The 26,685-nt window shown below is 45.9% G+C and overlaps 1 pseudogene; it reads left to right on the forward strand.

Moving 5' to 3' along the window:
* Window positions 1–26,685, forward strand: part of LOC102856682 — a 173,725-nt pseudogene that overhangs the window by 55,092 nt on the left and 91,948 nt on the right.

The following is a 26,685-nucleotide window of genomic DNA, read 5'->3' on the forward strand; positions in this document are numbered from 1 at the left end:
GACCCAGGGTTAACATTGGCCTTGAGAAGGCACCCTGACCCAGGGTTAACATTGGCCTTGAGAAGGCACCCTGACCCAGGGTTAACATTGGCCTTAGTATCAGTTGATTTGGGGTTCAAATTCTGGTTCTGCTATGTCTTTAGGGTAAGCAGGGCTCTCTGAGCTGGTCTGTTCTCTTCTCCTCATTTCCATGTGTGTACACGTGAGGTAACAGTAGAAAGCCCCCTAGTACTTGGCAGCTTACAGTGCATAGAAATGGGTATTGTTGAGATGCCATGCAGGGCTGGGACACAGGAAATGTCTGACAATGTTGCTTAATGAGGATGAATTGCGATGCTAGCAAAGAGTACTGAATATCCCATCAACTGCCAAGAGACCAAAAAAGGTCTGCCTTGGAGAAAGTAAAATCAGAATGCTCCTTGGAAGCAAGGATGATGAAACGTCATCTCTCGCGTTTTGGGCATGTTCTTAGGAGGGGCCAGTCCTTGGAGAAAGGCATCTTGTTTGGAAGGGAGGAGGGTCAGTGTAAGAGGAAGACCTTGAGAAAATGGATTGACATAGTGACGGTAGAAATGGGCTCAAGTGTGCCGGAGGTGGTGAGGACGGCAGCGGATAGGGCGGGCAGGCTTCAGAGCCATTGCTCATAGAGTTGCTGTGGGTCACAGGTGACTCAAAGGCACATGACAACAACAATGAAGATGAAACACCATAGACTTATGACGCTGCCTTGGCTGCTTAAATAACCAAAACGGCTTCTCCCTCCATCACTGATCTTGGAAGACCCTTAGAACATCTTTGGGATTCCAGTGCATCTTATCTCCCAATGGTGAAAGGGAGGGGATCTTTTTTATGCAGGGATGAACATTCAGGAGCCTAGGATCCAACAGTTGCAGAGACAATCCCTTAATATGCTCAAGGCAGGACCTAGGGACATTTACATTCCCTAGGAGGAGCTGGAGACTGCTGAGTTCTTCACACCGACTACAAACAATGTCTGGAGCAGATGGCAAGGGTAGGAGTTCCCGGCTGGGCTGACAGGGCCTCATTTGTTTGGAAATTCCCTCCAGTTTCAGGGAATTCCTTCCAGATGTTCCCACCCACTGCTTAGCTGAGCTGGAGCAAAGAGGAGCCCAGGAGCTGAGGCTGGAAAACGGAACCAGTCTCAACATTAAGACAAAGAAAGCAGCCACTGTAAGGCCAGGAAAGGATCTCACTGCTTTCAAGTACCATCCACCACCAACCACCACCCACGGCTCCACTATTAGACAGCCATTCCTTTGGATAAGTCAGTACTGTTTTTGAGAATGCTTGTTCCAACTTTAATAAGCGTCTTGGGCAATATGGGCTAGGACAGAAAACACCCAAAGCTTTTGCCACTCAAACTGAGATCCAGCAACACCGGGCATCACTTATCAGAACTTCAGGCCCCGGCGCTACACCCATTGACTCTGAGTCTGCATTTTTACAAGGTGGACAGGAGATTCATATGCACATTCAAACTGGAGTAGTGCTGCTGAAACAGCTATTGTCCCTGACGTTTTAGAATGCAAACTCTAAGAGGACAGTGTTGAGTGGTTTTTGTTTTTTTTCTTGTTCACTACTATAAAATCGTGGAAGCAGGAGTGGCATCCACTTCCATAATAGCTTGCCTCTGGAAGCCCAGTGAACCTGGAGAGAGGATGAAAGGCACCCAAGCGTCCAGGACTCTCCTTCATAGGGTCGTTATGAGTCGCCTGCGACTCAACGACACTTAACAACAACTATAAAATCAGTGTCCAAATAGTTCTTGACAAAGACTATGTGCTAATCAAACGCTTGCTGAATAATGAAATTAACACCATTTGGGGGCTGAAGCACATGGGTCACGATGAGTTGGAATAAATTAAAAGACAGCGAGTTTGGGTGTTTGTTGTCGTTCACATTGTTTCATACCTAATCTCCTGTAATCCCAAGAGAAAAATACAGAGACTAGGAGAGTTCTGAAGTTAGAAGAAGAAATCGGGAGAGTCCAAAGGTCAACAGTTCAAATCTACCCATTGCTCTTTGGGAGAAACCTGAGCAGTCTCGTCCTGCCAAGATTTACAGCCTCAGAAACCCAGTGGAGGGTAGCTATGAATGAGAATCAACTTCTTAGTGTTGTGCTTCTCTTTGTGGTTAAGGTTCTCCATGGTGGGGTAGCTGAGAGGAGGAGTTGACAGGGGAGCTGAAGGGAATAAATGGCCTTGAAAATAAACTTGAAGGTGGCTTTTCACCTCTGTCTCCACCTCCACCTCCACCTTCATCTCTGATTAGACCCCTCTAGGGCTTCTCCTCAAGCGGCCTCCTTCCTACAGGTGTCCTCAGAGGCCCAGGTATTCTGCAGGCAGCTGCCCACACTGTCCATGTCTTCTCTGAGGAAAGCACAGGTGGCATATTTAAATTTTATATGATGCCTTGAAAAATGTTGGATGCTACCAAATTCAGTATTTGTCTTTCCTTTTTTCTTTATAAAAATACAATGCAATTCATGTATTTTTTTGTTTGATATACATAAGCAAGCACTGTGAGATAGTGCCCTCTGCCAGGCTGTACATGCTGCTACTGTCTGCTCCCAGCCCCTTCATCCTCCAGGAACCTGGGGTAACTTGAATGGCTCCTTAGAGGGGGCAGACTCCAGCCTTGACCTTGGACCATTTCCAGAGCACAATTGCTTCCCCAACAGAGAATCCAGCAAAGCAGGCCAGCTCAGCCAACACGGTGGCTTGGGAGGCCTGGAGTCACAGAAGATAATACTAGTTGCACCTCAGAATCACCCTGGTCTCCCATCAGGAGAATCACCTTGTGGCTACCAAGCCGACTCCTCCAGTAACCGCCAAAGAAACTGAAGCTAAATGCGACAAAGCATCATGGCCAAGTTCACACAACTAAAAAAGGCAGAATAACACCCGCAGCTCTGCTGCCTGGACTGGGGTCCTCTCCTTCCTACCTGTGCACAGCTCAGATGTTGCCATCTGAGCTGTATGTACCGTACCCACCGCCCTGGAATAGTGACATCTAGTAACTGGTAATAAGTAGGTGCTCAGTCATTGTGTAGTGAAGGAGTGAGAAACAAGTAAATCTACAGGGAACAAAGAAAATAGAAGTAGTAGTAGTAGTTGTTGTTGTTGCCTGCGACTCATAGCAACCCTATATGTACAACAGCCCCAAACCCTGCTCTATCCTGTGCCAATCTTACTGTCTCCAACGCACCTACCCTCAGTGACTGAATCAATCCATCTCACTGAGAGTCTTTCTCTCCTGCGCTGTCCCTCCACCCTCACAAACATGACGTCCCTCTCCAAGGACTGGTCCCTCCTTGCAACATGTCCAAAGTACGTCAGACGAAGCTTCAGAATCCTTGCCTCCAAGGAGCAGCCTGGCCTCCATGTGTCCAACTCTTCTTCTCCACTATCTTTACAAATGAGGAAACCAGGGCACAGAGAGAGGCTAAGCAATGGACTTGGGCCTGGGGGAGGTGGCATTTCAATACCTGTCTGCCTGAACCCTGAAGACCTGAACTTCAGCAGGACGCTGCACTGCTGTCATTTTTTGGCAAATGCTTTTCTTTGAAAGAGGCTGCCGCTGCCCAGACAGCTCTGGCATGAGAGCTGAGCTGTACGAGCTTTTAATCCATTTTGATGGCAAGCAGAGTAGGTTCCCGTTGGCTTGCCAAGAAGCCTGAGATTTTAAGGAATTTTCCAAATCCCATTGCCCCTAATTCATTCTCAGAGGCATTCCAGTGTTCACCCTGCAGCTCTTCCGCAGAGCTCCGTGGATCCTTCCTTCTGAAAACACCATGCCCACCAGAAAGGGCTGAGGTGTGTCCCCCCGGAAAAACTGTGCATAGTTAATATGATCAGGGTTAGGGGTTCTTAATTCAATCTGAACGGAGTCCTTAAATGAGACAGGAAGAAAGGTGGCCACGGGAAGATGGAGACAGAGGTCGAGATTTTGTCGTCAAAGGCCAAGGAATGCTGGGAACCACCCGAATCTGGAAGCAAAAAGGAAGGCTCTGTCCTTGGAAGGTCAGAGACCGCACACCCAGATGTATCTTGTTCCCAGACTTCCAGCCTCTAGAACTTGGAGAGAACAAGTAATTGTTGTTTTAAGCCACCACTCTTGTTATAGCAGCTCTAGGAAGCTAATATGTACACCCACTACCACCTCTATGTCCTTTTCTATTTTACACTTCCGCAAAAGCACACACTATCATTTGACTTTACACTGCATAATTGTGTTTGCTCTTTAACCCTCTCCACCAGAACATGAGCTTATGCTTGGGTCCTGACATATAGCAGGCACTTAATAGATACTGAATGAATGAATCAAAGAGTTATGCTCACACTATGATGCCAAAAAACCCCTGTGTTTTTCTAAATCCAGTTCACAGTCATCTAGGAATTTGTTAAAAGAGTTTAGCCAACATTTGCCAGATGTTTACTTTCAGTCACAATGGATCTGCTTGTTCATTCATTGTTGTTGTTGTTGGGTGCTGTCAAATCGGTTCCAACTCACAGCAGCCCTCTGAACAACAGAAGAAAACACTGCCTGTCCTCACAATGGTGGCTGAGTTTCAGTCAATTGCTGCAGTCACTGTGCCAGCCCTGCTCACCGAGGGTCTCTCTCTTTCTCATTGAGTCTCTACCAAGCAGGATGCCTTCTCCAGGGCCTTGTTCCTTCAAAGTGCATGAGATAAAACCCTGCCATCCTTGCTTCTAAGGAGCTCTGTGGCTGCACACCCTTCCTATTCAGCCGTGGAACGCTGCCCGGGAGCACCCACCAGGCACTGAGCGAATGCCATGAACGCGCCCCAGTACTCAGGGATTTGCATTTTCATGGGGGAGATGAACACTGAACCATCCCCACAAATAAAACACTGCCACTTGATCAAAGGGGCTAGAGTGGCACAGGCAGAGCTGTGGATGCCCAGACAGTGGGGCTAGCAGGGGATTGACGGCCATCTGTCAGTTGTTGGGGGAAAAAAGGTTGGGAAGGATCAGGAAAGCTTAATTCCAGGGAATGCTGAGTTCCTGGGATGGGGTCTCTGCCTCACTGCACCAAGGGGTCCCACAAGGGATCCTGGAGTCCCTGGGTGGTGAAAATGGTTAACACAGTCAATCGTTACCCAAAATGTTGGAGGTTCTAATCCACCCAGAGGGATCTCTGAAAAAACGTCTAGAGACCCATCTGAAAAGTGAGCCGTTGAAAATGTTATGGAACATAGTTCTACTCAAACACACCAGGGTGTCAGGAGGTGAAGTCAACTTGATGGCAGCAGGATTTTGGTGGGTTCCTCCCTCCTTTCTTTAACAAAAAAATTAATTAATTTTAGTGAAAGTTTACAGAGACTTAGGGTTTCCAGTCATTCATTGTTGTACTTTTCTCCCTGCACCCCCCGCCCCCCCCATTCACTCTTCTCCTTGAAAAGCAAAACTCTTTCATTGTTACTGCAATCGCTCCCCCCAAGTCCACTCCACTGCACAGCCTTCATTCTGGACGGATTTTGTTTCTGCAAGGCATCTGTGAAGGTCTCATTCTCCTCTCAGGCGCAGGTCCTGGGAGTCTACTTCTGTTATAAATGAGATCACAAAGTGCTGAGCGGATCGCACAGGGAGATGGACGTGAAGGACCCAGCCCAGTGCCTGGCTCTCAGCAGAGACTCTGGACTCATGAGGAGGTGAAGAACCAAGGGTGCAGGGATCGCTCCAGCTGGAGAGCAGATGTCTCATGAGCCTCAGTTTCTTGGTCTGTAAAATGGGTCACTGGCCAGTTGTTTTCCTTTCAAGGGAAAAGCAGGAAGAAATAATCTTTTACCTGAAGAGGAAAGATCTGCACTCAGATAAGAGAACAAATTTGTTGGATCTTTGAATAGAAGTCAGAGGAAGTCAATGAGGGAAGGGGAAGGAGGAATTCCTTGGATACAGAAATCAAACCAAAGGCCACGCCTCCTTGTCTCAGATTTTAGACGTGGGACTCAGCCTGGGGGGAGAAGTGCAGGAGTGCGTTCTCCTTCTTTGCCCTCAGCCCCAATTCCAGTTACTAAGACTTCTAAGAAATATGACCTAACATCAGCTGAGCAGTGGGCCAGACCCTGCTGGAAGCCCCACCATAGAGTTTTAGGTTCTATCCTCACAGCAGGAGAGGATCCTGTACAACAGATACATTATCCCAGAGAGGGAAACAGAGGCACAGCATGACTAAGCAATTTTCCCTCAGGCCTTCTACTCACTGTGAACAGGGAAGGAGCTTACCTGCTGCCTCTGCAGCTTCTTGGGAACCCTGGTCCCATCTCAAGGGGACAAACAGGAATTCCTCACCATGAAGCAGTGATTCAAGGGTCCAGTGATACTGCCCTAGCAGACCCTGAACACCTCAAAACTTCCTCTCTGCAGAGTTTTGCAAGTGCTCTTATAACTGTAATCAGATGGCCCTCTGGGCCAGTGTCAGGAAGTACTGCCTCAGGGACCTGGGACCTGAACAGTCCCCCAGGGCCATACGCTTTGGAGGGGACTCTGGTGGTGTGGTGCCTTGCATGCTGCACTGCTAACCAAAAGGTCATAGGTTCAAAGGCACTAGCTGTGACAGGGGGGTAATGACGAGCCATCTCCTCTCATAAAGATTTCTAGTCTCAGAAACCTGAGGAAGGATCGTCAGGAATTGGAGCTGACTTGATGGCGGTAGGTTTGGTTTTGGCTTTGGTCCTTGGCTACAAGCTCTGTCGTTCATCTCGAAATTCTTCAGTCATCTCTAAACAAAGATCAGTATGGATGGTGAAGAGATTGAGATAGTTAACAGTTTCAGTTTACTTGGCTCCACAGTCAACACTCTTGGTAACAGCAGCCAGGAAATCAAGAGACGAATTGCACTGGGAAAGTTAGCTGTGCGGGACCTCTCAAGAGTACTGAAGAGCAATGACGTCAGGCTGGAGACTAAGGTGCGCCTGATCCGGGCTATAGTCTTCGCAATTACACGCTATACATCAGAGAGTTGGGCAATGAATAGGGATGATAGAAAGAGAATTGATGCCTTTGAGCTGTGGTGCTGGAGGAGAGTGTTGCATATACCATGGACTGCTAGGAGAACAAACAGGTTTGCCCTGGAGAGGGTGAAGCCGGAATACTCCTTGGAGTCAGGGATTCTAAAGCTTCGTCTGCCATACTTTGGGCATGTTGCAACGGGGGACTGGTCCTTGGAGAGGAACATCATGCTTGGGAGAGTGGAGGGGTGGCGCAGGAGAGGAAGACCTTCGATGAGATGGATCGAATCTGTGAGTGGAGTGGTGGGAATGAGTGTGTCTGAGACAGCGAGGTTGGCACAGGATAGAGGGGCTTTTAGGGCTCTTGTACACAGGGTCACTATGAGTCCCAAGTGACTCGATGGCACATAACAACAACAACAACAACCACAACAAGAACAAACAAATATCCATTGTATTTTGCACTGAACCCCACAGGTTGTGTAAGCTGGTGCTGGTCTCCAGGCAAAGATCTCTATACACTTTCCAGCTTTGCCTGAAGGGAGGTAGGTAGGTAGAGTTGCTGTTCTGAGGGAGATGCTTTCTCCCCACTCCACCCCTCTTTAGCCTAAAGTCTCCTCTGAGCCTTGGTTCCCTTGGTTAGTGAGAGGGACTCCCTCCTCTCCACTGCACCCTGCTTTCCCTGCACAGAAGGGTGTCTTTCTCCTATATTTTCTTCCCCTAGGCTGGAAGTGACCCAGGCAGGGCCAGGCAAAGAGGACTCTCCCACAGGCCTGGAGGTGGCAGTTTGCCTTGGGCTCCCTTGAACAGCCTGAGGCTGAGAGCCCACTCTGCCCTGCAGGGCCAAAAGAGGGCACAGGAAGTGAGCTTCCAGCCACCTGAACATCAGATCAAAGAGAGGTGTGGGTGCAAGCTGTGTGATCTGTTAAAGGAGCTACCTGTCAGACAAAGATTCTCAAGTTTAAAAAAGCATTTTGCGGAATGATATATACCTGTGACACTTTCTCATTGTAAACACAGTCACCTCCCTCATCTCAGAGAATACTCACAATAATGCCTTGGGTTGATTGTTGTCAAGATTCATAATAACCCCACAAAGTGCAGAGTGGAACAGCTCTGTGGGGTTTTCTCTGTTCGTGGCTCTCTGATTACTCAGGCTACAGCTTCCATACCTCCCCTTTGGTCCACAAAAGGAATGCCAGACTTTGCTGCCTCCGTGTCTGTGGTTTGGCTCCCCTTCTCTGGCTCCTCCCACCTTTTTAGATGGGTCTCCATGGTGGGGGCTGTCCCAGGCTTGTCTAAAATCACACAGCTAATAAATGGAGAGCAAATATTTGTAGGCTATTGATTTCACTCACGACTTCTTCCTAACTCCAGACATTTACATCTGTGTGGACAGACGCCCACACCTTGCCTTCTCTCGGCAACGTCCTGGAGCCTGACTCAAATCTGTTCCCTTTGCTTGTAGGACATGGGATCCGAAGCTCAGGCCAGAGTCATCCCTGGGGAGCAGGGAGAGGACAGCAATTTCTCTGTGAAAGATGTCACCCCACAGGGACCAAGGTCTGGCATCATTCTACAGTCCAGAGAGAGCCCAGGTCACACACCCAACAATGATGAAACCTGAGCTGTCCTGCCCCATCTCTGGCTGTCCCCAGAGGCTCCAGGGCATGGTCCCCTCAACCCCCCTCTCTGGCATTCAGGTGTCACACACCTGGGCCTCAAGCCAGGCTTCTGGTTCCCAGGACATGCCCCTCCTCCACCAGGCCTGCAGAGATCCCAGGAGATTGAGTTTAGCTCACAGGGGAAAGGGAGGCTTTGGGAAGGTGGAGGGTGGGACCTAAGGGAGTGAGGCCACCTTCTGGGCCCAGGCAGACCTTTATCTATGATCAACAAGTGCTGCTGGACAGGACAGTCCTCCACTCTGACTGCTGACCCTTCGCTGTGGCCGGCACCCTAGTGCCTCTCACCAGCAGCCCTGCGCCCCCTAGTGCCCCCTGGCAGGCCTTGGGCCTTGTCCTTGTTCTCTTTGCACACTTTCTGACAGCCACCTTCACCCCTGAATTGCAGTCTTTAAGCTGTTGGGGTCCAGAGCCCTATAAGAGCAGGTCTTTCTGCCTCTCCTGATGGTGACCTCGCCTCCTCCTCTCAGATAGGCAAGGGAGCAGGCAGCAGGGGCTGAAGGAAGGACAAGAGTCTGAAAGTCATGCTGTTCAGGCCTGAAATAAAATCACGGGCAATGCATCGTGAAGTGCTGAAACTGGAAGTGGCATCTATTCCTTCAGGGAATGCAAAATGGATAAAGCTTTCCAAAACAAATTGGCAGTTTCTTACAAAGTTAAATATATCCTTGTCAAACAACCCCCAAAATCCTACGCATAGAATTTAAGGAGAAATTCATTCACAGAAAAATAGGGCAAGAGTTAATAAAGCCACCTTCGTGGTGTCAATGGAAATGCCCCCCTCAGACCAGAAGTGAGGAGGAACCCACCTCATCCCAAACCCCCATCCCCACCCCAGGTGTCAATGGAGGTCTAGTGAGCGACTGGGCTTCTTCTCTCTACTGTCAGCAATGAGGCAGCGTCCACCCTCCCCCGCTGGAACAGTGTCAGAAAAGAGGCAGCTAAAATAGATGATTTAAAGACGAGCCAGCATCTCCTAACAAAACACAAAAAAAGTCCAGGTTTTGATCCCAAATCACTCATATACCAAGTACCATCGAGATATTAAATGGAATAAAGAAACAAAAATTATCAAGAGACGCCAACCCCAAGGTGACTGGGATGCTACAATTTTTTTCACAAAGATTTTTAAGCTAGCCATGGTAAAAGTGCTTCAGTGAACACACTTAAAACAAATAAACACAGGGAAGCTTCAGAAAAAAAAAATAGAAAAGCCCCGGAAAAGGAGATTTCAAGAAGAGTCTAAAGGAAATTTAAGAACTAAAAATACAAGAACTGACATAAAAAGCTCAGTGGGTAAGACTCACAGTAGAAAGGAGGGGCCAGAAGGGAGAAACACTGAACCCAGAAACTAGAACAATAGCAACTACCCAATCTGAACCACAGAGAGAAAACAGAGGGGGCTGGGATGAGCAGAACCTCAGGGATATAAGAAAGATTTGACATTTCTCTTCGGCAACTTGGAGGAATGAAAAGAACAGAACAGAATAAAGGGGGCTTTATCAGCAGAAATCTCTTCCTCACAGTTCTGAAGTCCATTGTCAAGGCGTTGGGAGGTTGGCTCCTTCCAGGGGCTGGAAGAGAACCCATTCCATGGCTCTTTGCTACCTGCTGCTCATTGGCATTCTTTCATGTCTGTTCTTGTCTGGATCTGCATTATTCCTGTCTCTGCTTCCATTCCCACATTAACTTCCTCCGTGACTCCAAATCTCTTTCTTATAAGGACACCAATCACTGAAAACCTGCCCCAATCCTGTATGACTACTTCACAACTTGATCTCATCAGTAAAGGACCTTCTTGCCCATAAGGCTACATTCACAGGCTCCTTGTTGTTGTTGTTGTTAGGGTGTCGTATGCCGCTGAGTCAAGTACAACTCATAGTGACACTGTGAACAACAAATCTGTACCCTGCTCTGTCCTGCGCCATCCGCACACCTCCTGACACGCAAGAGCCCTTTGCAGCAGTCACCTGTCAATCCACCTGTTGAGGGTCTTCCTCTCCTTCGCCGAGCCTCCACCCTTGCCTGCATCATGTCCCTCTCCCCTCCTAGCAACATTCCCAAAGTATGTGAGGCGAAACCTCATCATCTTGCCTCCAAGTGCACTCTGGCTGCCCCCTCTCCAAGACACAGGATCCTAGTGAACATGAATTTGAGGGGGATGCTATGTAGCCCAGTATATTGGGGATAAGGCACACACGCAGGATCTTTCTGTCTTCTTTTCTTGCAACTGTATGTGAGTCTACAATTGTTGTTGTTATGTGCCGTTAAGTCACCTGCAACTCATAGTGACCCTATGTACAACAACCCTAAACCCTATTCTGTCCTGTGCCAATCTCACTGTCTCTGACACCCCCACCCCCACTACTCCAGTCACTAAATCAATCTTCCTCACAGAGGGTCTTCCTCTCCTGCGCTGTCTCTCAACCCTCCAAAGCATGATGTCCCTCTCCAAGGACTGATCCCTCCTTGCAACATGTCCAAAGTATGTCAGACAGAGTTTCAGAATCCTTGCCTCCAAGAAGAAGCCCCGTTTAACCCTCTCTAGGATGAACCTGTTCATTTTCTTAGCAGTCCATGGTACATCCATGGTACATTCAATACTCTTCTCCAGCAACACAGCTCAAAGGCATCAGTTGTCCTTGCAATAGATGAGGGAGAGAACGGTTTAAAAAGGATATATAATTAGGTGTTATTGTCATGACAAGAGTCTTGAAGGCTCTACAATGAAGTGGGCTTGGGGGGAGGGATTGCATAACAATGAAAGAGTTTTTCTTTTACTCATCAAGGAGAAAAGTGAATTGGGGGGTGAGGGTGGGCAGGGAGAAAAGTGCAACAATGAATGACTGGAAATCCTAAGTGGCTGTAAACTTTCATTAAAATTATTTTTTTTAAAAAGTAATTATAAATAAATAAAATATTCCATGGTAAAATAAAATTGCTCAAAATGGCCAAACAATGATCCATGCTGGACTTCACCTACATCAAGTCGATTCTGACTCGCGGTGATCCTACAGGACAGAGCAGATCAATACACAGGGCAGGCTGTGTGGTTTGAATCTGTCAGTTGCTCCTTGGCAGAAAGATGAGTGATCTGCTCTTGCTTAAGATTTCTCCTCTTAGAAACCTGATGAGGGGTCGCCATGAATGAACTCAACAGCAGTCAGGCTTTTGTTTGCTTGTTTTATTGTTTACAGAGGTAAACTGCCACATCTTTCTCCCTAAGACCAGCTGGTGGGTTCAAGCCACCCTCTTTTCAGATAGCACTGATCCATCAGGCCTCCTCTCCCCTCCGTCAGCCTGGTCCAGTCTGGAGAATTACCAGCTCCCTCTTTTGCATCCAGTCCCTTCTCCCCCTCCTGAATAGTGCCTCAAGCAAGTCCCCTCCTGCCCTCCCTCCTTTTCCCTGCCAAAAAGAGAAGCAGCTGATAAAGCCACTCATACTAAATCATAGGTAATTGTTGAGACAGTGCCTGCTCACAAGGGAATGTGCATTTTAACGGGAACAAGTCCTGTTACACTAAAAGGAGAATCTCTAAGAGTGAAAGAGCCGTCACAGTAGGAAGAGGGAAAGCATATCGAAGATGCTTGGGGGAGAGAGGCTTCCTTGGACTCTGGAAACAATGGCCTGCAAAGTGATTCTCAGATCAGCATTTTCCCAGTGGGAAAACAGTAGGGTTTGAAGCACCAGGGAGACCGGTGAGCAAGAAAAGGTAGTGGTGAGTATGAAATTCAATAGTGGTACTTCAATATGGGCTGGGAATGCTTAGTTGTTATGCGCCATCGAGTTGCCGGCGACCCATACCGACCCTGTGTACTGCAGCTCTGAAGTCTTCCTTGTCCTGAGCCAGTCTCACGGATTCCAACACACCAACTCCCATCGCCCTACTCACCGTATCAGTCCATCTTATCTGGGGTCTCCTTCTCCTGTGCTGTCCGTCCCTCACCCTTCTAAGCATAATGCTCTCCAAGATTGGTCCTTCCTGGCCATGTGCCCAAAGTATGTGAGATAGGGCTTCAAAATCCTAGCCTCCAGGGAGAAAGTTGGTTTCACCATCTCCAAAACAGACTTTTTTGTTTTCTTGGCAGTCCATGGTATGTTCAAGATTCTCCTCCAGGGAGCTCTGGTGGCCTAGTGGCAAGAAACTGCACTGCAATCAAGAAGGTGCACGGTTTGAATCCTCCAGATGATCCACTGGAGAAGGATGGGTAGTCTCCTCCTGTGCCAGTCAGATCCGACTTAATGGCACACTACAAGAAAAAAGAAAACAGTAAAAAAAAAAAAATTTTTTTTTAAGACTCTTCTCCAGCACCACAACTCAAAGGCATCGATTCTTCTACTGGCATCTTTAGTCATTATCCAACTTTCTGTTGCATAGCAAGTAATTGCAGAAATCATGGCCTGGATTACGCACACCTTAGTCTCTAGACTGATATCATTGCATTTCAGTACTCTGGGGAGGTTTGATATCCTGACTGCTGGTACCAAGAGTGTTGATCGTGGAGCCAAGCAAGCTGTAATAATTAGCAGAGGATAATCTGGGATTTGAGAGACAAAAGATATTAATGTATCCTTTCACCTTTTTTTTTTTGGCACGGAATCTGGTGGCACAGTGGAATACACATGGGTTGTTAACCAAAAGGTGGAGTCAAAAGAGATGATGCAGTCTACTCTTAAAAAGATTTACAGCCTGGAAGCCCAATGAGGCAGCTCCATTCTGTCCGTTAGAATTTGACTTTCCACAGTAGTGGGTTTGGCTTGGATTTTGATTAAGGGCAAAGCCCCACCCCTTTCTCTTTCTAATTAAATACTCTAAATAGGAGCTGACATCTTTTTTACATTTTGCTCACAATGATTGGCCTGTGATCACCTGGCCAAGGTCTGGCCAATCATGGCACTGCTTTATTTCCAGGTCTCAATAACTGGTTGAGAAGATGGTGTGTATCAAGCCTAGCCAATCAAAGGCATCCCCTGTTATGTCTGAAGTGATTGAAAAGAGTTTTTGTCAGCTCTGGGGAAACTAGGGGTATTGATTTTTGAAGGGACGGCTTGGAAGAAGCTGTGTGAAGAGGGAGACAGCAGGAGGGACTAGAGTCTCTGGTTCTAGTTATCTGAGGGCTCCATTCCTGCCCAATGAACTGGGTACTTGTGTCAATAAATCCATTCACCTCACCACTACTCCCTTTCCAGAAGCTGGAGCGAAGCATGCTGGGACCTTGGACCTCTGCTAGAGTGACTGGAGGCCTGTGTGGATGTGCAGCTGGGTTCCTGGGTTCTGGTCAGGAGTTTCCGATCCATCTGGTGAGCCTTGGCAAAAGGCCATCAGGAGCAGTACCAAGGATCTGAAACCCTGTCCGCCACAGCAGAAGATGCCGAAGAAGCAATAACATAGGGACTCTCTTCCCACTTAATGAGTCTATGTGTTGTGCTGGTTGGCACACCACAGGCTAGGTATTATTAGTTCCATTTCACACATGCCAACAGGATCACACAAAAGTAAAGTAAGCTGCACACGGAAACAATAATGTGAGCAAAGCCTGGGTAAGAGAAAGATGCAATTATTTCTGACTTCCAAGTGAATTTCTTCCCAATATGATATCTCTTTGCCTAGAAACACAACAATTTCTCTGCTTAGGTAATGAATGTCATTAGGTGCTGTTGAGTTGCCTCTGACTCAGAGCAGCCGTATCTATGTAAACAGAATGCAGCTGCACCCGAGTCTGTGTCATCCTCACAATCTCTGCAATGCTTAAACCGTCATTTCTGTCAATGTGTCAACGCATCTCTTTGAAGGCCTTTCCTCTGTTTCACTGACCCTCTACTTTTCCATGCATAATACTCTTCAGTGACTGAGCCTTCCTGATAACAGGGCCTAAAGTATGTAAGAGAAAATCTCACCATCTAGTTTCTAAGGAGCGCTCTGACTTCAAGTCTTCCAAGAAAGATTTGTTGGTTCTTTTGGCAATACATAGACTATTCCATATTTTTTTCAAAAACCACAATTCAAAGGCACCAATTCTGTAGTCTTCCTAATTCATTGTCCAACTTTCACATGCATACAAAGCAATTGAAAATACCATGGCCTAGGTCAGGTGCACCTTAGTCTTTAAAGTGGCATCCTTGTCTTTCAGCACTTTTAAAGAGGTCTTGACCGCAGATTTATCCAAAGCAAAATGTAATGTTGAGCCAAAACCTAGTCCCATCTTATATACCCTGGCTGCTCTGATACTCAGAGCTGCAGGATTCCTGGGAGGCAGGACCCATCAGTGCTCTGAGGTTGACTCGTACAAGCATGGGACAGAGCCCAGGCTGCATGTGGAACCCTGAGTAAATCCCTTATCCTCCTGGAACCTCAGTTCCCCTATCATCTAATTCAAGTTAACAATAACTACTGACTAAAATAGTTGTATGGATTAACTGCGACAGTAAGTAAATGACACTTAGCACACAGCAAGCACTCAGGCAGGATAATTACAAAAGCATCTCCTGTCACCCGGTCAGCCTGATGACGTCCCTCACGCTCTGACCTTCTTCTTCCTCCTGAGCTTAGCCCTTAACAGGCCATTCTTGTCTAAACTTTCCCAAATGTCAGTCTTTGATATTTTTTTCTTCTGCTTTATGCTCAGTATCTTTATCTAGGTGACATTTTTCTTTCCTTCCACAGGGACTGTTGCTAGAACAGGAGTGGATATAACAACAGGGCCTCTAGTCAGGCTCCCCTACAGGGCAGGGAAGATTTTGGCTTAGAGACAGCCAGAGGGCATCCCCAGGGAATGCTGGAACCCGCTGAGATGGAGCTGAGGGAACGCACTATCAGAACAATGTGGGCCAAGTCAGAGGGCAGGCCTCTGTCTCTAGAAAAAACTCCGCTGACAGAATCTTCAGTTTAACACTCTATTCCCTCAGAAGCACAGTGAATTTTTACCCAGGAGTTGATACTAAAGTCCAGCTCAGGAGTGCCTCACAAACTTGGAGCTCTCCTCTTAGGAATCTGTGGAGCAGTAAAATGCCTTCTAGTGCTTTCTACAAACAGGTGGCTTTGCCAGCTGGTTGCAGCCGTGTCAATCATGAGCGTCCCTGGTGAGTGAAGAGGCTGAAATGCACAATTGGCAGTGAAACTTCCTACCACAGCTGGGCTCCCTCAAATCTCCAGGCCCCTCAACTTCTTGTCACTGTGCTTGGTAGACTTGGTCACAAAGTCTTCACCTTGAAATCTTCCACGGCACTGGTGCCTGTGATGCGTTGATCGGCACTTCAGCGAGGACTAAATTAAGTGCGTTAACTCGGCTTCCTGGGCAAGACCTTCTGAGGTGTGAGAAGAAAATGAGCGATTTACAAATTTCACTCCCCACATAATTGTTGTTGTTAGGTGCCACTGAGTCCAGTAGGACTCATAGCGACCCTGTGAGAACAGATCTGAACCCTGTCCTATCTTGTGCTTTCTTCATCATCTCTAAAGTGTGTGAGCCCATCGCAGTAATCACGGTGTCAATCCATCTCATTGAGAGTCTTCCTCTCTTTTTGCCAATCCCCACCTTTCCAAGCATGATGTCCTTTTCCAAGGAATAGCCTCTCCTAACAACATGCCCAATGTGTGTGAAATGAAGCATTGTCATCCTTGCCTCCAAGGAGCATTCTGACTGTACTTTCTCCAAGAGAAAGTGTTCTTTTGACAGTCTATGAGATATTCAGTCTCTTTTCCAACACTACAGCTCAAGGGCACCAATTCTTCTGTCATCCTTATTGTCTAGCTCTCAGACGCACAGCAAGTGATTGAAAAGACTATGGCCTGAATCATGCACACCTTAGAAATTTGAAGAGGTCTCAGAGTTTCTCAAAGCAATATGTCTCTTGATCTCCCGACTGTTGTTATCAAGGGTGGTATTTGTGAATCTAAGTAAGATTAAATTGTTGACAATTTGAATCTTTTCTTCATCAACCATAATGTTGTCTATCATCCCAGCAGTGAAGATTTTTATCCTCTTGATATGGAGATATAATCCATATTGAAGGCTTTGCTCTTCCGCAGCAAGCATTTCAGATCCTCCTCAGTTCCAGCAACCAAGGTTGTGTCATCTGCATAATACATGTCTTCCTAAAAAAAAAAACAAAAAAAGCACACGTCTTCCTCTGAGACTGATATTGCATTCTTCTTCACAGAATCTAGCTTCTTGAATGATTTGTTCAGCATACAAATTGAATAGATATAGAGAAAAAAATATAACCCTGATGCATACATTTCCTGATTTTAAACAAATTGTGGGTAACCATAGAAGAATGGGAATTCCAGAACACTTAATTGTGCTCATGCAAAATCTATACTTAAACCAGGAAGCAGTCAACAAAACAGAGCAAGAAAACACTATATGGTTCAAAAATCAGGAAAAGAGTGCGTCAGGAATGAGTCCTGTCTCCATACCTTTTCAATCTATATGTGGAACAGATAATTCAAGAGGCTGGACTTAAGGAAGAGGAATGTAGCATCAGGGTTGGAGAAAGACTCATCAACAACTTGTGTTATGCAGATGATTCAACCTTGCTTTATAAAACTTGGGAAGGTGCTGGAGAAGATCAAGAACTGTAGTCTGCAATATAGATTGAAGTTCAACACCAAGAAATCAAAGATCCTGACTACTGGGCCAATTGGCAGCACCTTGATGGATGAAGAAAAATTGAGACTATTAACAATTTAGGCTTGCTTAGGTCCACAATCAACACTCCTGGCATCAGTAGTCAGGAAATCAAAAGACTTGCATTAGGAAAATCTGCTGTGAGGGATCTCTCCAGAGTACTGAAGAACAATGATGTGATGTCAGTCTAGAAACTAAGATGCATCTGATCCAGGGCATGGTCTTTGCAATTACTATGTATCAGAGAGCTGTACAATCACCAAAGATGATAGAAGAATTGATGCCTTTGAGTTGTGGTGCTGGATCAGTGTATTGAACATACCGCGAACTGCTAAAAGAACAAACATGTCTGCCCTAGAGAGGGGGAAACCAAGCTGCTCCTTGGAGACAAGGATTTGGAGGTTCCATGTCATATACTTTGGACATATTTTCAGAAGGGACCAGTCCTTGGAGAAGGATGTCACGCTTGGAAGGGTGGAGGAAGACCCTGGATGAGATGAATTGACACAGTAACTGGGGTGATGAGGGTAGGTGTGTCAGAGAGTGAAATAGGCTCAGGATAGAGCAGAGATCAGAGTTATTGTGCATAGGATAGCTGTGAGTCATAGCTGACTTGACGACACATAACACAACAGTGCTCCTTTGCACTGTTCACACTAGAGCTTCCTGGTCTACGTATAGGCTTTGTATCAGCACAATTAAGTGTTCCGGAATTCTCATTCTTCTTAATGTTAGCCCATAGTTAAAATCTACACTACCAAATGCCTTTGCATAGTCAATAAGTCATGAATAGATATCCTTCTGGTATTCTTTGCTTTCAACCAGGATCCATCTGACACCAGCATTGAAATCCCTCGTGCCACAGCCTCTTCTAAACCCAGCTTAAACTGTTGGCAGTTCTCTGTCAATGCACTGTTTTAGCAATTTTTGGATAATGTTCAGCACTATTTTGCCTGCTTGTGGTATTAATGATTATTTTCAGTAATTTCTACATTCTACTTGATCATCTTTCTTGGGAATATGAACAAATACAGATTTCTTCCAATCAGTTGGCCAGGTGACTCTCCTCCAAATGTTCTGTCATAGACTGGTAAGTATGTCGAGGGCTGTGCTCCTTAGTTGAACATATCATTTGGTATCCCATCCATTCCTAGGGCCTTATTTTTTTGCCAGTGACTTAAGTGTAGCTTGAACATATTCCTTCATCACCATTGGCTCTTGATCATGTGGTACTTCCTGAAATATTTCAGTGTCAACCAGTTTCTAGGGTAAAATGGCTATGTTCCCTCCATCTTCTTCTAATGCTTCCTGGATCATTCCATATATTGCTCAAATTATCTCTTAGTTTGCAACTTGAGGCTTCAATTTATTTTTCAGTATTTCAGCTTGATAAAGGTGAAGAGTTCTTTCTTTTTTATTCTGCAATTCCAGCTCTCTTGCACATATCTATATAGATATAAAAAAGACCTTTTAATAAAAATATTTTTAAATATATGCATCAACAGCTAAAGCCAAAGAGGAGGAAATTGAAGAAATTTTTACCGTATTTTCCAATCTGAAATTGACCACACATGAAATCAAGATGTGTTAATGATAATTGGTGACTGGAATACCAGGGTTGGGAACAATGAAAAAAGAAGGGTAGTCAGAAAGTAATGACTTGTAGACAAAAATGAGAATGGAAATGGAATGATCGAATTTTATTTGCTCAACGATGTATTCATGGCAAATATCTTTTCTAAAAATACACGCAAATTGCAACTTTACACGTTGACCTCACTTGATGAGTTGCACAGGAATCAGATTGATTATACCTGGAGAAGACCATCAGTTACTCAAATGCAAGTTCAAATTTAGGTTAAAAGAAAATAAAAATAAATCCATGGGAGTAAAAATATGACCTTGAGTCTGTATACTTGAATTTCAAAAAGTCTTCTTAAGAATAGGTTTGAGGCTTGAAACACCAGTGACTGAAGACCAGATAAGCTTTGAGAAGATGTCAGGATATCCTCCATGAAGAGAGCGAAAGGTCATTACAAACACAGAGGAGAAAGAAAAAAAAAACAACCTCAAAACAGATGTCAGAAGAGACCGAAAATTGCCTAGAGCATCAAGAAGCCAAAGAAAGGGAAGAGATGTTGAAGTAAAAGAACTGAACAGAAGACTTCAAAGAGCAGATTGAGATGATAAAGTATTATAAATTTACTTTCCATAGTTGGGCCTTTTCATGATGTGCATTCTCGAGGCCTGGCCTCCATTGTGCCCCTGACCTCTGGACATACTTAAATGGAAGAGTGAAGAGCAGATGCTGAAGATAGTCAATCAGATTCTCTCTTCAAGGATTTGAACTGCATGGCAAGTAAAAGACATACATGGCTACTCCTAAAAGGAAAGTCTGTGTACACAGAGAAATACGGTCCTTAGAGCTTCCCTAGGACCCATGTTGTTCACTAGAAGCCCCAGGTCTCCCCAGTTCAAGCCACTCTGGACTTGAATTGCTGGCATGTAAGGATCCTTTGCTGCTCATTTCCATATAAAATTAGGGACCCATTTGTTGCTCAACATTCGGTGCTGAACAAGAGAACACGGGTGTTACTGTCAATCAGGTATGACCACTTCAGTTTGCAAACCACAAATCCCCTTTAGCTCTTCCCTTCCCTTGTGAAGGAGACTATCCCCCAGCTGACGGCCAGAGAGGGTGAGTGACTTGTGCAGTAACACATAGGCCTGTGGTTGGAAAGTGTGGTCTCCTGGCTCCCAGGCCAGTGCTCAGCTTTCCCCACTTTGCCGCAGCTTTTCCACCATCACCTCCTCCTTTGGGACTCCTCCTTCCGCCTTAGGAACCCGCAAACACTCTGCCTAACTTTCCTAACGCCACATCTTTGCAAGTGCCGTTCCCTGAATGCCCGCCTCCCTCCCCACCAACAAGAGGAGACCTCATAAGCTGTCCCAGGCCTCAGGTCACCCATACTTGGTCTTCTGGGTCCACTCCATGCAGGACTGGCAGTGCTAACAAGTTAATTCCTTCCACCCATGGCTGCAGCCAAGCCATTTAGATGCCAGCCCCTTGGCTCATCGCCTCCATGCTGGAATGTTCCCTTTAAATACAGCCCCCATAAGCTGTGGGCTTACTCCCTTCACTCAATTACCTGTGCCAGTGAAGCCTCCTCCTGTCGATGTGGGTGTCAGCATTGACAGCTGGCAGCCAGCCTGGGGTTCCACAGTTGGTTCAGCTCCAGTCCCTCTTGTGGGGGCAGTGACTAGAATCTTCCTGCCTCAAGCACCCTCTTTGACTCTGCTGCAGGCAGCCCATCTATCCCCACCTGCTGGTTCCTCCCTTCGAGGCCCACGTGCAGGGGGCCAGGCAGGAGATGGAGGGCGGCCCCAGGGAGAACGTGAGTTGGAGAGAAGTGGGTCTCCGGCTGCCAACAGTTCCATTATCTGAGCCTTCCTGTTTGCGCCTCTGCCTCCAGGCCTCTCGCTCACTGGAGTGTGCACTTCCTGGGGGCATCCCCACACCAGCCATTGTGCTCTCGGCTCAGCTGTCATTGTCGCCTTTAATCCTCAACACACAAGCCTCATGTTCTGGATGAGAAAAAAAAAGGGGAAATGGATTCTGAAACAGAGGGAAGGCTGCTTATGCACGTAGCCACTCAGAAAACATTTGTTTAATACGTATCATGTGTCAATCACTGTTCTAAGGCCCGGGGATGGTCAGACGTGGGAAGAGGATGGATTGTAAATATGATTTCAGATGATGGGGCTAGCTTTAGAGGAATAAGAAGTAGCATTGAGTGACTCAGTAATGGTGAGTCTGCCTCAAATGGGTGGTCAGCAGTTTTGGTTTCTCTCTCTCTCTAAGGAGATAATAGTTCATCAGAAACCTGTATAAAGTGAGTAAGCATCCTGCAAGGCTTTAGAGGGAAAACATGGAAAAGACTGAGGTAGGAAGGTGCTTGGAGTATTTTCGGATTAACAAGGCCAATACAGGTGGAGCAAAGTAAGAGAGTAAGAGATGAATTAGTTTGGACTGGGTCAGATGATGCGAGTATTAGTTAAACCAGTGACTCAGCAAAGAGCCCATAAGTTACAGCAGCTTAATGCAATAAAGGTTCAATTGGTATCAACAGATAGGTCCACGTACTCAGGGATGCAGATACCTTCCATCTGGGCCTCTACCAGGTCCACCCCCAGGTCCTCATGAGATCTTCCCTGCCCAGTCAGCAGATTAGATAAGAGGTTGTTCTCAGCTCTCTCAACCTGGAGTGATACGTGCCACTTCTGCTCACGTTCCACTGGTAAGAGCCAGCCACTTGCTCCCCATCGTCACTTTTACTCCTTGTCTCCCACCCCTCACACAAGGAAACCGAGCGATTCAATACAGCTGTGAGCCCAGGACCATGAACACCAGCAGAGGCCATAGGCTTGGAGGCATTGATGAGGCCCTTGAATTTTAGTCTTAAAAGTGAGAAGTTGTTGGGAGGTTGGGAATGGAAAGGTGTTTAAAGGTTCACTAGGTTACGGCCAAGGACAGTAGAGACAGAGGCTCCAGTTGGAATTTGAGCATACATAGACAGTCTGATCCCAGAGACTTCAGAATTCCTCCCTGTGTCCACTGCCTCCAAGCTGGGAAACATGGACCATTACAGTAGCCAGGCTGAAAACACATCTGTTGGCCTTGGCATGGTGAATAGAGCACAGGCTTCAGGATAAGCTGGGCCTCGGTTTGAATCCTGGTTCTGCACTTTACAGTTTGGGACCTCTGTTTCCTCACTCAGCCTCAGTTTCCAGTAGTATGATAATAGTATCATCCATCTCATAGCGTGGCTTGGGCATCAATGAGATATTGAGTGTGTGGTGGATGTGGGCACAGAGTGAGAGCACTAGAGAACCCAGGGGCAGCCTGCTAGATGGGGTTCTAGCAGCCTTGGGAGGGGATCTCTGAGCCTAATCTTGGGCTTTCTTTTTTCCTGGAAGCCTGGGGTCCTGATTCTTCAGCTTAAGGCATTGCCTGCTGTTATGTGCAAAGTCTCTGAGAGTCCTAAAAGAAGCAGTGCATTCCAGTCACAGCCGATTCCCTTGGCAGGGATCATTTCAGCAATGCCTTTTTGGACTTTTGCTTGATTGAGGGGCTTGGGGTCCACTGTGGGTGGGAGAAGGGTGTCAGCCAGAATAAAAACGACCCTCAATAAAAGCTAATGAGCCTCTTTACCGCTAAGGCAGTTTTGCTAGCTTCCTCTCATTCTCTAGCTCCATTCCAGAATTGAAAAGTTAGATCCTGGTGCTCTACACCACTGGCCCTCACAGACCAAGACCGTACCCGTGTGCAGAGCTGCGAGTACAGGCTTGGCACCAACATTTCAATCACTGTGGATCAAGACTGGGGCTTTTCCTGATGCATAATGTTCACAACGATTCAAAGCAGTGAATGCTCCAAAGAGATTATGAAAAGCTCAGACCTCCCGAAGGAGAACATTCTGACACGTTGAATAGTGATGGGTTGAGGAGATCAGGATGAATAAAGCAGGATCCTGACAAGTGTATATGGAAGATGAAGCTCACAAGAGCAGATATGAGGAGAGTGGGGGATCTGGGGCATCTATCAGCTGTGTCCTGGGACTGGAAATGCAAAAAGAAGCTGAAGAGGATGGACTAAGGGAATTGAAGAAAGTCAGCCAGAAAAAGCCCATGGGATGCACAAACCTACCAGCTGAGGTCTAGCAGGTAAGTGTGGGGAGTCAGGAGAGGTGGAAGGCAAGGGTGGGGAGGGGGAACAGTGATATAGGGAAATGAAGAGAAGGGGTAAAGAAAGAAGCAAAAGATAGTGGGATCTCAGGTCCACTGACCACCCAGAAAACCCCTCCCACTGCCCAACACCCAGAAATGCTGACAAAAGACAGACACCCTTTCAGTTAAGCACTGAGCTCACAGGAAAGTAAGGACCACTCTCAGGAGACCCCAAAGGGAGAGAAAATGGGAAACAACGATGCTACGGTGACATATAAGATGATAACTGCTTCCCAGGCTTCGGTTCACCATTTTAAAGGCCACATGGAAACCCAAGCAAGGTAGAAGGCTGGAATTGAGACTCCACCTCAAATCCTAGATCCCTGAAGGGCTAAATCTGAAGTGGAAAAAGCAGATTTATCTGTTCTTCCCTGAGAATTGGGGAATCATAGTTTTTTCCCTGGCTAGATTTGGAATTCAAATGAAAACAGTTTATGTGTCTGGGAAAACCCCACACCAAGAGGTTTGTTTAAAGTAGAAGCAGATTAATAGTTGCCTTGGTTGCTAATGCAGCTCTTCCATGGAGAAGGCTTTGCAGGATTCCCACAGACAGAACAGAACACATCGGTGAACGTGAGCTCACGAGCCACAATTACAAGAAGCGCAATTGGCTACCTCAAGGGAAAACCAGCCTGTAAAGTGAACAGCAAGATTAGACCTCCAGAGGAACTCGGATATTGGAATTATCAAATTCAGACTAGAGAGCAAATAGGCTTAAATTGTTTAAAGGGAGGGAGAAAAATACTTGAGAATATACAAAGCTCTTGCCCAAACATTATCTTCTTTCAGCCTCACAAAAACACTGCGGGGTATGTAGGTTAAGTTGAATTTGCTCCATTTTATTGATAGAGAATTAAAGTAAAAACCAGAAGACCTGCATAGGATCTCACAGTAACTGGCAGAATCGGAATACGAACTCTAGGGCTTGTATGAAGTTTATCTTTCAATATTGACTCAGTGACTGGGGTAATGGGGGTAGGTATGTCAGAGACAAAGAAGGTGGCTCAAGATAGAGCAGGGTTCAAGGCTGTTGTACATAGGGTCACTATGAGTCACAGGCAACTTGTGATGGCACAGAACAACAACAACAACATGACTTCTCTAGCCCTTATTTGATGTTATTTTATGGATGTGTAGGATTATGTGAATGGGGCGTGTTGGAGATTGGTTATCTATCATTCCACAAGGGGATTGGCAGGTCTCAAAAATCTACAAGAGGGTTGGCTAGTCTCACCAATAAATGAGCAACTTGAGCTGTAGAGAAAAAAAATTGCCCCACCAGAGAGGAATTCTTTCCCTACCATGAGACACCAAGATCTCCCCTAACACAGTGAAATATAGAACACAGACAGCAGCAGCCCTGGTTGAACTGGAGAACTGATGTAAAATGAGATTGGAGGTTGCAGGGTGGGATGTGGTGTGGAGGAGAGAACGAATATTTTTTGCAGGACTGAGAATATTTTTTGACAATTGGGGAAGAAGCCAATATTGATAGGACTGATTACTTTGTTGGATAACTGGACGAAAGCCAATATTGGCAGGACTGAGAACTTGGGAATACTTAGAGCCACAAGATGAAGTGCCTACATACACATTTTGGAAAATGTCTTTACTGTATTCTGTTTTTAATCAGAATTATAACCTTGTGACTCCCCTAATATGACTCCCCTCTGTGTGGTCTGTGAGCTATCACATTAGATTTTGGACCCTGCCAAGACTGGTTTTGAGATGAGTGGAAAGAGACATGGGGGGGGGGGGAACATGTCTGACCTCATGGGAACTGATTTTTTTGTTACTGATACTGTGGGTGGGGATAGTTTCCCCTTGTGAAGTTGATAAAGGTAATATATGGCGTTCCCTACTTGGCTCTTGCTTTTTTACAGTTTGTTTCTTATTTCATATTCTGTTTCTTTCTTAGTACATCCTCAAGTGTGCTTGGACTAGGAGTGGCTTAGCACAAGTAAAGTGATCAAGAGTAGAATTATCTTCAGCTTTGACCATATGGGGCATGGTTTTGTGTCCTGACCCCTGGAAATTAAATACTCCATCCTGCTTCATCTGGAAGTTAAGTGTCCGGTAAAGAAAGAGAAGGAGAAAGGGGGAAAGTAAGTGGAAGAGAGAGAGATTAAAAGAGAGAGCAAGAAAAAGGCAGAGACTGATAAGTAGGCAGAGGCTACTGACGAAAAAAACACCACCAACCAAACAAAAAACACCAAACAAGCCAAAACCAAAAACCAGACGATGATCATGGGAAGGACTATCAAAGGAAATAGAAACAACTTTTGGATTGGAATAACTTTTGAAGATCTAGATATGGGTTCATTACTTATAAAATTTGATGTCTCCCTTCCTTTCACTGAAATGAAGCTTTAGTACATGAGAGAATATCTAGGGACCACATTTCCCATACTCACACCATAAGGTGTGACCTTATGGCTCAGGTCCCAATGGGATGTGAGCAAAGAGGGGAAGTGCTCCTTGAGACTGGAAAGGCTGGAACCCTAAGACCAGATATGCGTCCACAGAAATCCAGCCATTATAGAGTCATTCTAGTTCACTAGGTTTACTAGTGGCCATGGGGTATGGGTGAAAGGACTCGGCTACATTGCCTGAAAGCAGGCAAAGAATGCCAAGAACGGGTGGGACCGAAAGTAGTCACAGACTTCCTGAATCATCTACGACCATGAAAGGGATCTAGAAGTTCTCTGTTAAACAAAGACTATTTTCTAATGTTCTTGGTAGGGTTGTTGAGAGTGCAGTAAGACCTTGTTAATGAGTACAAAGATGTTTTCCTGAAAACTATTCATGCCTATCTATGCTCTGTTCCACATTGCCTATGCTTTGTTCCATATGTTTAAACATTTACCTACCTTATGAGATCATGGTTTACTGTAAATTTTGAATTTCTGCTAATAAAAGCAGAGGCTCCACAGTCCCTCATTGCAATTAGCCTGAGACAGATCTTTGCCCTCTGGAAAATTTACATTTCACTTTGCTAGTCTTCCTTCGGCTCTCCTCACGAGAAACAACAAGCCTTTATCCTTGACTCCAGGCACTGGGTCAGTGGAGCCACAAGACCGAAAGAACCTGGGTCCCTCTACATCGATCTGAGCAGAGTCACCCACTGACCTGGAATTCTCATCTCACAAGAGAAAGAATTCAACTTATGCCTCTAGCCTCTGTGTTACTGAGTCTCTTTGCACACAACTTTACCCTAATTAGCATACCAAGGATAGAACACAGCTGATTGCTCCTGTAACAACTGAAAGAGAATAAAAAAAAAATACAAGTACTAAGTGATACAAACCCCTGTAAATTGTTGACAGGAGCCAAAAAAGCCAAAGTAAGCAATTGAAGTACCAATGTCACTTGTGTCATGCTCCAGTGCTCATGGTTTTTCTTAGTTTGGTTTTTCATCTTGATGACTTTGTTTCACTATTTCATTATAAATGAAACTTTGATTGATGTTTTACAACCACCATTACTGATTTCACATACTTCATGAAATTCTGCTCCTGAAGGCCTGAGGTGTTTGCCCAGATCATGCCAACTTGTAATTCTTAGGGAGGGGGTGGGAAACACCTTGGAGAA

The sequence above is a fragment of the Elephantulus edwardii genome, unplaced genomic scaffold (genome assembly GCF_000299155.1).
Source record: "Elephantulus edwardii isolate Elephantulus edwardi_28Jun2011 unplaced genomic scaffold, EleEdw1.0 scaffold00216, whole genome shotgun sequence".
NCBI classification, from domain to species: Eukaryota; Metazoa; Chordata; class Mammalia; order Macroscelidea; family Macroscelididae; genus Elephantulus; species Elephantulus edwardii.